This window comes from Lathyrus oleraceus, chromosome 1 (assembly GCF_024323335.1).
Source record: "Lathyrus oleraceus cultivar Zhongwan6 chromosome 1, CAAS_Psat_ZW6_1.0, whole genome shotgun sequence".
NCBI lineage: Eukaryota > Viridiplantae > Streptophyta > Magnoliopsida > Fabales > Fabaceae > Lathyrus > Lathyrus oleraceus.
Window position 1 is genome coordinate 1,080,424 of NC_066579.1, and position 12,915 is coordinate 1,093,338.

Here is a 12,915-nt window from a genome sequence, read left to right on the forward strand (position 1 = left end):
CTCTTTTCATTCCCGGCCACCAAAATAACTTTTTCAAATCATGATACATCTTCGTAGTCCCAGGATGAATACTCAGGCCACTACGATGTCCTTCCTCAAGAATACTCTTCTTAAGCTCGGTAACATCCGGAATACACACCCGATTACCAAATTTCAAAACACCATTCTCATCAACTCTGAATTCACCACCTTGACCTTGATTCACTAGAGTCAACTTGTCCACCAAAAGCACATCGGATTTCTGACTCTCTCTAATCTCATCCAGAATACCACTTGTTAACTTCAACATTCCCAATTTAACACTATTGTGAGTACTCTCACACACCAAACTCAAGTCTCTAAACTGCTCAATTAAATCCAATTCCTTAACCATTAACATAGACATATGCAATGATTTCCGACTTAATGCATCAGCCACTACGTTTGCTTTACCCGGATGGTAATTTAAACCAAAGTCATAATCCTTCAGAAACTCTAACCATCTCCTCTGTCTCATATTCAGCTCTTTCTGATCAAACAAATACTTTAAACTTTTATGGTCACTGAAAACCTCAAATCTTGACCCGTACAAGTAATGCCTCCATAACTTCATAACAAATACCACAGCTGCCAACTCTAAATCGTGTGTCGGATAGTTCCTCTCATGAACCTTCAGTTGTCTCGAAGCATAAGCTACAACCTGCTTATTCTGCATCAAAACACCACCCAAACCCAACAATGAAGCATCACAGTAAACCTCAAATGGTTCCGATGGACTTGGTAATATCAGAATAGGAGCAGTAGTTAACCTTCTCTTTAACTCTTGGAAACCTTCTTCACACTTTGAGTCCCAAACAAACGCTTGCCCCTTTCTAGTCAACATCGTTAACGGTAACGCCAACTTAGAAAATCCCTCAATGAATTTCCTATAATAACCTGCAAGTCCAAGAAAACTCCTTATCTCAAAAACTGACTTCGGAGCTTCCCACTTAGATACCGCTTCTATCTTAGAAGGATCAACAGCAACACCACCTCTTGAAACCACATGGCCAAGAAAACTAACCTCTTCTAACCAAAATTCACACTTAGACAGCTTAGCAAATAACTTCTTTTCTCGTAGAACTCCTAAAACCATTCTCAAATGCTCAGCATGCTCTTCTTCCGATTTCGAATACACCAAAATATCGTCAATAAACACCACAACAAACTTGTCTAGATACGGATGGAAAATCCTATTCATATACTCCATAAATACTCCAGGCGCATTAGTCACACCAAAAGGCATTACAGAATACTCATAATGTCCATACCTTGTTCTGAAAGCAGTCTTCTGAATATCCTCAGTCTTTACACGTATCTGATGATACCCCGATCTCAAATCTATTTTGCTGAACACACTCGCACCAACCAACTGATCCATCAAATCATCAATCCTCGGCAAAGGATACCGATTCTTGATCGTCACTTTATTCAGTTGCCTGTAGTCCACACACAACCTCATAGTACCTTCTTTCTTCTTAACCAATAACACTGGTGCGCCCCACGGTGACACACTCGGACGAATAAATTTCTTATCCAACAGATCTTCCAACTGACTCTTCAATTCAGTTAACTCAACAGCAGACATACGGTACGGAGCCATCAACACCGGCCTAGTACCAGGTACCAATTCAATCGAGAACTCAACTTCACGCTCTGGCGGTAATTCATTCACTTCTTCAGGAAACACATCAGGAAAATCACACACCACGGCTAGATCGCAAATCACCAGTTTATCTTTAGCCTCCACAGTCGCTAACAGCATAAACAACTCTGCCCCATCTACTACTGCCTCATTCACCTGCCTTGCAGATAGAAACAAACTCTTCCCTTCCTCAATCTCAGGAAAGATCACAGTCTTATCAAAACAGTTGATATAAACTCGGTTAAACACCAATCAGTTCATACCCAGGATAACATCAATCTGCACTAGTGGAAGACACACGAGGTCCATCCCAAAGTCTCTACCAAAAATACTCAAAGGACAATTTAAACAAACGGAAGTAGTAGTCACTGAACCCTTCGCAGGAGTATCAATCACCATACTTCCATGCATCTCAGATATCTCTAATTTAAGTTTCACAGCACAATCCAAAGATATAAAGGAATGAGTCGCACCTGTGTCAATAATAGCTACAAGAGGAAAGCCATTAATATAACACGTACCTCGGATCAAACGATCATCTGCAGAAGTCTCAGAACCCGATAAAGCAAAAACCTTGCCTCCCGACTGGTTCTCTTTCTTCGGCTTAGGACACTGTGGGCTAAAATGACCCATCTCTCCACAGTTGAAACAAGTTACAGTCCTCAACCGGCACTCTGCAGCCAAGTGACCACCTTTTCCACACTTGAAACACTTCTTCTCATTACTGGTACACTCATGGATACGATGTCCAGCCTGACCACATCTGTAACACTTAGCAGGGGCACTGGAGTCTCCCCCACTAGGCCTCTTCATCCCACTCTGTCTCTGGAAACCTTTGCCAACTGCATACGGTTTCCCACGATCATTCTGATTCTTGCCTTTCCTATCAACCCTCTGCTGATAGCTCTCCGCTCTGGCCTTGGTATCCTGTTCAAAAATCCTGCAACAGTCCACCAAGTCAGAAAACACTCTAATCCGCTGATACCCAATAACCTGCTTGATCTCGGGACGCAACCCGTTCTCAAACTTCACACATTTCGAGAATTCCCCAGTAGCCTCATCATAGGGAGTGTAATACTTCGACAACTCTGTGAACTTAGCAGCATACTCAGTAACAGACCGGTTGCCCTGCTTCAATTCTAGGAACTCTATCTCTTTCTTTCCTCTGACATCCTCTGGAAAATACTTCCTCAGGAATCTCTCTCTGAACACTGCCCAAGTGATCTCAGCACCCCCAGCAGCTTCCAACTCAGCGCGGGCAGCAACCCACCAATCATCTGCTTCCTCAGACAGCATATGCGTACCGAACCTGACCTTCTGGTTATCGGCACACTCAGTCACTCGGAAGATCCTCTCGATCTCCTTCAACCACTTCTGAGCACCATCTGGATCGTATGCTCCCTTGAACATTGGAGGATTGTTCTTCTGGAACTCACTCAGTTGACGAGCAGCTCCCAGTCCCACAATATTCGGATTTCCTCCAAGTACTCCAGCTAGCATACCCAGAGCCTCAGCAATCGCAGCATCATCTCTACCTCTTCCAGCCATCTCTATTCTGAAAACCCAACAAGCTAAAACAATAAGTACTGATAGGGTTACACAACACCTATCACGTACAGGGAAACAGAATAATTATGACTCGACTCGACCGACTATGCTCTGATACCACTAATGTAACACCTTTCTAAATTACCCCAAATATTTAATTAAAACAACAAATATATACATCAGAGTAAAGGTGCAATTAAGGGTGTCACACAAACACTTCACACCATTCACCATAATAACTGTCATGCTCTTTTATTAATTCAAAACATAAAGCATTTGCACAATACGCAGCGGATAGAAATCAAATCAATCATGCAAAACATGTAACACATTACATGTAAAATTATTCAACAAGGTAAAACATCTCGTCCCGATGTTACATCTATCAGAGCATGACCCACTAAGGAGACTACACTAGACTCCAAGCACTAGCTTCTACTCAATCACTGCTCGTTACCTGAAAAATAGTTGTAAGGGTGAGTTCCTCAATCGATATAAAAAGCATTATAAAATATCATGTAATGCTAAGTAAATAACACATTAATCACCCTAATCATATCACACATTCAGTAACGGCACATCAACTCAAATATCATACTCAATACCAACACAATTCATACTCATACTCAATGCCAACACAAACACACGTATAATATTGGAATACATCCATTCATATTATACGCCATACATACATTATGCAATGAGACTCCATGCATGCGGTACCGACTATTCGTGAACATATAGTTCAACCTCACCGATCAAATCCAGATACGGCTACCAAGCCCACTAGTCCCACTCATTTGAGACCTAGTGACTCACTCACTAATTCCTCACCATGGGAATTAGCTACCACCCCAAGGGCTATGCTATGCACGCTAATCACCTAGCATGCAAACATCAACAACAATCCACAATGATTTACTCACTAATTCCTCACCATGGGAATTAGCTACCACCATAAAGGCCACAATATGCATGCTAATTCACCTAGCAATGCAACATCATCAACAACAATCCACAATGGACATATGCTCACACTCTAAGCCATAAAACAGTCCATTCACCAACACATGCATAATATACATTCACAACATTATGCATATTTTCACACATCATCAGCATATTTATCACATAATCATATCATGTCATGCCAATTAATCAATCACAGTATTAGCACACTCTACTAATACCTATACTACTCAAAACAACGGGAAATGATCCCTACTATATCACACACCGATATAGGCAACCATCAAATAGGTACACAACATTCAAATATTAATTTTTTCACTTTTCACACAGTGTTAACCGGTTAACGCCTTGGGTTAACCGGTTAACGCAACACAGAACACGCTTCCTGGCAATTTACAACAGTGTTAACCGGTTAACGCCCTGGGTTAACCGGTTAACGCAGACAGAACAGCAATATTTCACAACTCACAACAGTGTTAACCGGTTAACACCCTGGGTTAACCGGTTAACGCAAGACAAACAGCAATATTTTCACAATTCATAATAGTGTTAACCGGTTAACACCCTGGGTTAACCGGTTAACGCAAGACAGAAAGCTGTTCCTGCGCTAACACTAAGCAGAATGCAGAATTCTCCGCATTTTCCGCCGTTGGAGGACTTCCGGACCTCCGATTCCAATTCCGTAAAAAGCTACACGTTCGGAAAATCACGACTCACACAAATACAGATTCAATTACAGCTTTAACACAACTTATTCCTCTCAATTCTTCAGCACTCAACATCCCAATTAGGGTCAATTCAACGGCTTATTACTACCCATCACATGTTAACCCATAATACCCATTAAACGACGATAAACCCCCCTTACCTGAGTTAATCTGACAAATCCTTTAGCTTCAAGCTCTTCCTTCTTCAACCTTCTTCTCCTGCTCTTCCTCTTTGCCCTTTTTCTCACTTCTGTCGCTTCTCTGGTTTTCACGTGAAAACCCTTCTTTTCCAAATGAGACTCTTTTCTGATTCCAACCTTATATTCCAATTTATATTATTCCAATAATAATAATAATTCCAATAATATTCCAATTATTTAATTAAATTAATAAATATTCTATTAACTTAAATTAAATAATTATCATATTTTTATCGGGGTGTTACATGCATGATATTGGGTGGGGATGCAAAATGTTGTAGTTGTTTCTCATTTATAATTTGTTGATTATACGTTATTTGTAACACCCTAAACCCCGAGACTTATTTCAAAATATTTACACGACAATTTAAGGTGTCACCAAAGACAACCCTTCGAAAAATATATCAAATCATTTGAAACTACGCAGCGTAAAACATTTCATAGAAACTTCATAAATAGAGTATCAAACTCCAAAACAACAAAATCAACATCAACATAAAACACAATAAACTCCCATCCCCGATGTTACACGATCAGAGCACTAAAAATCACTAATGTATGATAAAGCGATAAAGAAAAGCGAATAGTAGCTCCAACAAGCCACCTTCCGCACACAACAACAATGATCACTCCTGAGTATTTGCAAGATGTCCATGGTGGACAACATGAACCAAATGGGGTGGAAAACAACATTCAATATAAATAGTGTAAGAAATCCTAAGGTAGAGAACACACAATATGACACGCATTCAATACATAATCAACATCATTATAGTCTCACATTCATTCATAACAACATGCACAAACATGTATATGAAATGCGACTCACGGCACAACGTGACACTTATGCATGTGATACCATTATGGACTACACAAGTACATCTCGCCCCTGAATCCCCACCATAGGACCAGAGGACACCAAATCACTACTATCACCATAAGTAACGCTTCACAGATTTCCATCTAGAACCAACTACTCACTCTTGAATCTCCACCATAGGACCATAGCACACCAAAAACTAGACCGAAGCCCGTACACCATGATGCATGACTCTCAACAACATGCATTATCACCAAATTATCACCATGCATTTATCACCATTATGCACAACATCATTCTCAATACGCTACAATTAATCAATCTTACGATACTTAGCAGAAACCACCAAACAACATCACCTCATCAAATGCATATTCATACAACATTTAATCATGTTAAATCATTATAACATCAACTCATCATTAATTAAACACAATGATTCACTAATTAGTCATACATGCCATCTCATACATTCTTACAATGAACACGCGACTACAAATCAATTATTTCACCAACCACTACCATGAGGTAGTTGTGCGTGTTAGTTATAGGTGCCAAATGATGGTATTTGACCATATTAAAACTTGACACTTATTGGCTCGAATTTCCGTTTTCTACCATTGATATTCCTAAATATTGAATAGGGTTAAGTTTGAAATATATAAGTGTGGTGCTTTGTGATTTCTTTGCTATTGTGCAAGAATTTCCATAATTAACCAAGATTGGAACACAAATCAAGAAAGAAAAGATCGTTCATGTTCGCCAGGAGAGCATTTAGTGAGGCCTAAGAAAAAGTTCGCCCAACAAGCCAACAATGAGGCTCAAGCATGGATAAACAAAATCAAAAATCATACTTCTCGCCACGCGAGCCTCAAGCGAGCCATCTTGTCCAGCGAAGCTACAATGAGAACCAAGCGAGAAAAGTCAGAAACTTTCCAGAATCAAAATGTTCCATTCTCGCCAAGCGAGGTTGTAGCATGACAAGGCGGTTTGAGATGCTGAGTTTCCAAAATTTTCAGAGTGAAAAAAGGTTGCTCGACAGGCGAGGCAACAACTCGCTAGGAGAGAGCAGTAGAACATAACCATTATATATAGTTTCAGAAACATTTCATTTGTAAACTTCTTGGAGAATTTTAAAGAAATAGATCATTAGAGAGAAAGAGACAGATATTAGAGTATAACTTGAAGAATACAAGCTGGATACGCATCAATCGTCGGGAAATCACCATTGATGCTCATCTATCTCTATTTCTTCTCATTTGTAATCAAAGATACAATGAGTAGCTAAAACTATTTCTTGTTGGGATTGGATGTAATCCATAGGTACCCTATGTATTTACTATGATCATGGTGTTATATATAAATTAGTTGTTTATTGATATTAATGTTATCCTTATTTACTTGTTCAACTTTTAGATTCGAACCGTTATTGAGAAATACTCTTCGAATCTCGACCTAGGATAATCATTTGTTAGATACTAAACTCTAGACATAGATTTAGGTTTAACATTCACCATATTATCAAATCTTAATGCTACCATATTTTTTAATAGGCTGAGAGATCGTCGATTAAACAATATGCTCGTCAGGGTTTAGACATAAACACAATCAGCAAGCAATACATAATAATATTGATAAAAAAAACTAATATATGTATAACTGATCATAAGAATACATGTGTAATTGATGGATAAACTCCAATCACAGCAAGTTGTTTTATCTTTGAAACTTTACTTATCAAATCATCATTTTTAAATTATGGACTTTATGCAAACAAACAACTCGACAACTTTTCACTTAAACTATATCAACTGTTGAATGACATTAATATTACATTAGTCCCTATCGATACGATAAACAAATACTTACTTTTAGTGTTGAATATTGCAATAATCAGTTAGCTCTCCAACGCTTCAAATGTTACCTCATTTGGACCTACGAACATTTTGAATAGGGCAAAAGAAGTTTTTCAAAACCATGTTTTTTGGGACCATAAACATCCCCCCCCCCCTGTGTGGGAAGTCACATGTCCAACACGCCAAACTCATCCAATCAATTACCTCATGGTGCCAATCGATTGGAGTTACGTCACTCAACCTCTTTGGTGCTTTTTGGGTTTTGTGTTGGATTTGGTTTGTCTTTTGCACCTCTGCCTTGCTTTATTTGTACCTCCTTACTATAAACGACTTAAATATCAAGAACACTTGATAAAACTTCCCTTTTAAAGAGAACACCAACATTATGGTGCATCCTTCTCTATAAATCATTGGATGCAAGAGTTGGTGAGACAAATATGTTTATTACAAATGTATCTACTCAACCTACTACGAGGTTAGCTAATCATGGATCAGAAATATTGAGATCATTCTCTACTAAAACCCTTGTTTTGATCACCGCCTTTTATGTAGCATAATCGATTATTCTTGGATCAAAGACCAAAAACTATTGTATACTAGGGAATATACTCTTTGCTTTGCACAACTTCATTTAATATGCGCTAATGCCTTGAGCTACAAAGTATCCCTGCAAAACACATTAAGGTTTCACCTTTGGTACTCAAATTTTCTTAGGTCCAAGTGCATTAGTTATTCTAGAAGGTCTAAGGTTATTTCCTTTACATATTTCAATTTATCAAAACAAAAGGGTTCTAAGTGACAAAATTTATTGCAATGTGTGAGCATTTATAAACGGGTATAGTCTTTTTCTTTCTATTTAATTTTGTAGTAGGAGCTTTCTCCGATTTAAATCACATTCCACTTTTATTTAAGGAATTTCTTTGACTTGTTAAGATCAAGTCAAAGTTTTCTTTTCCCTTAGTAAATTTACTTAGAGTATCATGCAAGTTTGTCACTTCATTTTTCAACGAGACACAAGTCTCACAATTTTAACTGAGTTTCTGATATTATTCATTTCTAACTTAAGTGTTTTATTGCTTTCTTCAAGAAACTATAAATACGCCTTAAGGTCTAAGTTTTGTTTTTTAATCCTATCATTTTATTAAATCAACTTAGCACTAGTTTCAAACAATTGCTTATAAGATGGCTTAATTACCTCATAATCATCTTCCTCGTAGGATGCCTTTAACTTCATATTCTTTGTTTGAAGAGGATTTTTCTATGATTTTGCCCAAGGTTGATTCTTTTTCACTTGTGGAGGCTTTGTCTCTTGTTTCTAAGATTCCACTAGAAGACGCTTTTTATTCACATATTCTCTTAGATGAAATTCCTTCACTTGATATTGAATCATCTAAAGATCATTCAACTACTGAGTATATTTTTTCAAAGGAATCCATGTGAGTTATTTGATAAGAGTTTGATGAAGTTGGGGATTGTTTAGTCTTTGAGCTTAAGCCTCGATCTTTAAATAGTTGGACTAATTTGTTTAACTTATCTATAATTTCATCCTTATTTTCCTTTTCTTGAAATTTATGAACACATTCATCTTTAGATTTAAGGATTGGATTAAGTTTCCAATTCTTAATTCTTAGATATTGGTTAGTAAAAAATGTTCCAATATTATTTCTAGCAATTACAAATTTCGAAGAACATTGATGAATGTTGCCTTCATCTTCTTCGCCTTGTATGTTTATTTTCTCTTGTTTGATACTAGGAGAAACTCCATATATAATTTAAAGAGTATCCCACATTTCCTTGGTGATTTTACAATTATAAATATAAGGACGTTTCTTATCATCTAAAGTCATTACTAGAAAGTTCTTGAATTTGAAATCAATTTCAATTTTTTTCTCATTTCTTCTACGGTCCAAAGAAAATCATGTTTATCTACTACTTCTCCATCAATTTAGTGAGTATGGATAAATGAATCTTTGATTAGGAATTCCCACAATTCAAAATAAATACTTTGAATAAATATTCTAAATCTACCTTTCAATATTTCAAACATAGAACCATAAATGGTGGAGGTGTGTTTAGGAAAGATCTCTTGTTAGAAAATGTATTGTAAGTCATCTTCCTCCTAAGATAATTAGTCCTTAACCAGAAGTTAGGCTCTGATGTCACTTGTTGGACATGTGAATCCACACACAAGAAGGGGTGAATTATAGGTGTCAGAAAAACTGTTGTTTGAAAAACTTTTATAATTATTTTTAGAGTTTAAAACCATTTTACTACTGTTTTTAGAAATTAGTAGCATAAATTAAGAATGCAGAAAATAAAATACGGAATGTAAAGAGTTAAGGGATATGAAAATGAGAATGCAAGAGGCTCTCTATATAGGCTAGAGGTGAGCATAAAAAAAGTATTTTCTTGGGCCAAAATTAACGAGTCAATCGATTGGTACTTTGTTCCAATTGATTGGATAGCCTAAAATAATCAATTAGAAAAGTTAAAAAGGAAATAAAATATCCAGATATGTCGGCGTTCATTATGACACTATCCCAAACGATTAAGGACAAATTTTGTGCTAACCCGGTCGATTGGGTATGAGTGCCAATCTATTGGACAATACAAATGTTGTCTAAAATCATTCAGACAGTTCTTGATTCAATTGGCACGTCTCTAAAAAAAATTTAAGAATATTTTCTTAAGAAATAGAGGCTTAAAAACTTGTTTTGTATATGTGTGTGTGTGGTGTGTGTGTGTGTGTGTGTGTGTGTGTTGTGTGTGTGTGTGTGTGTGTGTGTGTGTGTGTGTAAGTGATTTAGACGTGTGACTTTACGAAAAAAGTCATTTGTCTCTTTATAAAAGATTGTTCACTCAGATGCGATAGGTGAGCTTTCAGACTTACCCTCTTTCACACTTTGAAGCTTCAAGACTTGTCAAGTAAAATAATCATGTAGGCACTTGATTGGATCTTCATGGAGATGAGGCTTGAGATTTATTCCACTTGTGTACCATCATAGGATCAACCCTTAACTTGTTTTCTTGCATCTTTAACTGTTTTGTGATATTATCTTGACTCATATGTTGTATTAAATTTCTTCTACAAGTTTCCTTTAAGTTGTCATCATCAAAAGCACATTGACAATGATAAATTATTGACTTCGATCACTTATCTTGAATACCCTTCAAAACATATTCCCACAAAGTTTAAATCACTTAATGAATTTAAAGAAGCAATTATATAATGGTCAGTCTTGAATGGGAGAGAGATAATTTTTTTGAGAAATGACAAAGTTAGATTAAGGGTAATTTTCAAGGGCAAATATGGGTTTTTGGAGCTTGTAAGTAAAGATGGGAATAAGCACACGTATAAAATGAAGAGATGGTTTAGTAATCACATGTGTACTAGGGTGTTAAATAATAACTCATCAAATTCCAAGTGGGTAGCTAAGTTTGTGGCGGCTAGGATGACAACTTTTTGCGGTGTTAAGATTCGTGATATTATTTCTGAAATTATGAGTACTTTTTCTATTGGGATAACTATGATAGGGCATGGAAGGATAAATAAATTTAAAAATATATGGTTGATGGTGATACAACAAAGTAATACAACTTGTTGTGGAGGTACTTTGCAGAGTTAAGAATGGTAAATTTTGGGGACACTTGTAAGACTAATGTGGAAAAGGTTGGAGCAAAACTACTACCAAGGTTTGGTAGATTTTATTTTTGCTTTGATGTACTTAAGAAAGACTTCACAACAACTTGCAGGCCATTTATGAAAGTTGATGGATGTCATCTTAAGATCAAGTATGGAGGGAATCTTCTTATTGTTTTTGGTAAAGACCTAAATAACTAATACTTTGCCTTAACTTTTTATGATTATGAAACAGAAACAAAGGAGTCATGGACATGGTTTCTTACTTTACTTTCGGAGGACACAGGTCAAGATAAAATATTGGTTTTCATATCTGACCAACAAAATGCAACTTACTTAGTTGTACTTTATGGAATCGATCCATATATTTGCAAAAACTGATGTTTATTTTAGAATTGATCCTTGTATCTAAAGTTCCTATTTCTACAACTCCCGCGGTTCTTAAACCAATTGAGTTTCTGCAACATTCCGCACATATGTTTATATCATGTGGTTTATAAGTTTATATACACATAAGTGTTGGTGTAAGCCCTAGAGGCCAATACATTTTGGTACTTGTATCGAATAATAAAAGGCATTCTCTTTATTATGGTTGATTAATAAAGTCCCTGGAATAGATAGTTCGTTTAATGTATTAAGTGTGACTTAATCATGAGAACACATTAAACATAAGGACATTATTCCTAAAGTATCCGTAGTCGAGCTTTAGTGTGAAGTGGGATAACATTAAAGCATTAAGACTATTATGTTTGTAGACTGATGATCACATCTCATGGATCATGGATAAAGAGTTATCAAGTCTTAAACATAGGTATGAATATTAGGAGTAATATTTATACCGGATTGACCCGCTATGAGAATACTATATAGAAAGTTATGCAAGGTGTCATAAGTTATTCTCATGGTGATAATAGTGTATTCCACTCTTCGACCTGAAACCACTATGGATCCTAGATGTAGAGTCGAGTGCTTTATTGCTGATCCAACGTTATCCGTAACTGGATAACCATAAAGGCAGTTGATGGGTACTCCACAAAGCATGCTGAGGGACATGAGTGACCTAGATGGAATTTGCCCATCCTGCATAACAGGATAAATGTCTATGGGCCCAATATTGAACTGGACAAGGATGACACGGTCTATGCCTTGTGTTCAATATAGACATAAGGGCAAAAGGGTAATTATACACATAATTATTATCACAGATGGTTTTGTCAGATCACATGACATTTTCGTGTCTTGGGTAGCAGTGATGTGTTGCTAGATACCGCTCACTGTTTATTATATTAAATGCGTGATTTAATATAATTGCCAACGTCACGAAAACCTACAGGGTCACACACAAAGGACGGATTGATGAGAGATAGAGTAACTAAGGAATATCGTAAGGTACGGTACCCTTAAGTGGATTATAGAACATCGTAAGGTACGGTGTACTTGAGTAGAATACGAAATATGGTAAGGTACCATGGGCTTAAGTGATTTTGGGCATATTATAAGATATGGGCC